The sequence below is a fragment of the Crocodylus porosus genome, unplaced genomic scaffold (genome assembly GCF_001723895.1).
Source record: "Crocodylus porosus isolate Cpor-Errol unplaced genomic scaffold, CroPor_comp1, whole genome shotgun sequence".
In the NCBI taxonomy this organism is placed as follows: domain Eukaryota; kingdom Metazoa; phylum Chordata; order Crocodylia; family Crocodylidae; genus Crocodylus; species Crocodylus porosus.
In genome coordinates, this window is record NW_017728937.1 from 3,617,073 (window position 1) to 3,619,084 (window position 2,012).

The window sequence follows — 2,012 nt, forward strand, 5'->3', positions numbered from 1 at the left end:
CGCCCAGGCGGGGGGTCGGACTTGAAGATCTACAAGGTCCCTTCCGACCCGACTTCTATGATTCTATGATTCTGTGATTAATTTTCATCATTGTCCTCCAAAGCATAAAAGGATGAAAAATACCTTGGAAAAACCCTTTAAAAATATCTCTGTGTTTCTTCATTTGTCCAGGCAGTGATCATCATACCATGTAAGATGAATTGTACTGGATAAGATTACCCGCCGTGCTGGAAAGACAGCATGCAAGTCATTCTCAGTCTATGTACTGCAGTGAACAGACCACCCTCCCTCTCCTCCCTGAAGTCTGACATCACAAAGCGGTTTTCTTTGTGTGTTCATCGAGAGCCTCCTTCTGCCAGTGCTGAATCCTTCTTGTGTGGTTCTGCAGTAGGTTTGGTTCACATATTACTTTTACCCATAAAATCTTAGAGCCAGTAAATGTGTAGGTCAAATTATAGACCAATGTAAGTTGTGGCCTTATAGCTCCCATTAAATACATACAAAGAGGTATGTACATGATTTTTTTGTGTGGGAGCTGTGTTTCCTCTGCTTGAGAGTTTTTGTTGGTGGTGGTTTTTTGTGGGTGTTTTGTTTTTCATTATTACTACTGTAATATTAAAGAGAACTAGCAGCTGGAGAACCTACTGGGGAAGGGGATGGGGGTGAGCGGGGAGGGAAGGGTTTCTACATGCACAGAAAAGAGTCACTTTTTCTTCTATTTAACTTAATGGAAGTTTGTTGTAGATTGTAGAACTTTCTCCCCATTCAGCTTTATCCTTCAACATCTCTTATTGCTCTCTCTCCCAACAAACCTCCAAGGTGCCCCACAGTCACCCCCATTGCACAAGTCATATATGGATTGGATGCATTTGTTTTGACCTACAGTTTCCCTGCTTCTTTCCTCCAGCTCCAGTCCTATTCCTGCTCATCCCACTTCTGCCAGTCTCTGTTTCTCTGGCCTATAGCATGTTCTACTTTTTGTCCAGCAACTCTCCCAACCAGCAAGCAGTATACAGGTAGCAACTAACTTTCCAAATCAAATTACTTTTAAATGCAGAAAACCCCACCTAGATAAATGTTCTCTTTGCTGCATTACAATTTTACCACACAGAGAAGTGGGGAGCCCTTTTGTCCAGATCAGAAGTATGATAAAAATTGTATGCTTTATCCCTACTGCTATGGAGCTAAATCATATGCTTTATATCTAACTGCTATTTTTACTGATGTATCATTTTGCTCCACTAGATATGTAGAATTACAAATGAAGATGGGTTGGTTTTAGGGGACTGGAATTTTTTACGCATCTTTTCTGTTTCCAGGCTACAGGAGACTCACAGCAATAGAGTTGCAAGGACTGTAAGTGAAGGCAGAATTTGGTCCATAGTCTTGAATAAGGATTCATACAAGATGCATCCAGGTGCTGTATGCTATGTACAAATTTGTTAAATCTTATCATATGAGTAACTGATGCAACTAGTAAACTAATTAAAACAAATTTAGTTTAGGAAAAATTCTGCTTGAATAATGTGTCTAACTGGTCTTTTCATTCCTTTCCTAGTACTAATTTATGTGTGCTACGCTAGCGCCTAGAGGCCCCTTTATGCTAAACTAGCCAACTGCCTGTCAAGAATGATGGGGCAGGAACAGAGGCCCATGTTCCCCCTCCCTACCCCTCATCGGCTCTGGTCCTGTGCCCCCACCCCCTCTCCCAAGTCCAGACCCATTTCCCTGCTCCCCACCTTCAGATTCAGGCCCATTCCCACCCCCTCCCCACTTTGGTTTCAGTGCCGCTCCCCCCACTCCCATGCTCCAGGTCCTCCCAGCCCGCGTCCACCTGCCTCCACTTCCTGCTTCCCTCCCACACAACGGTGGGAGTCTACTACAGACCTCCCACTCAAAGTCCTGAGCTTGACCAGGAGTTCGCCCGGGACCTGACTGAGGCTGCTTGCTCCAGGACCTTGGTTGTCATGGGTGACTTCAATTACCCGGACATCTCGTGGGAAGATCACTCA

General features: G+C 44.4%; 1 long non-coding RNA gene across 1 annotated transcript; it reads left to right on the forward strand.

Annotated features, from left to right (window-relative positions):
* The first annotated feature begins 325 nt into the window (after window positions 1-325).
* LOC109318125 lies at window positions 326-1,477 on the forward strand. The gene is made up of 3 exons (XR_002103188.1): window positions 326-387; window positions 908-1,016; window positions 1,320-1,477. It is a non-coding gene; the product is annotated as an uncharacterized LOC109318125 (long non-coding RNA).
* The last annotated feature ends 535 nt before the right edge of the window (window positions 1,478-2,012 follow it).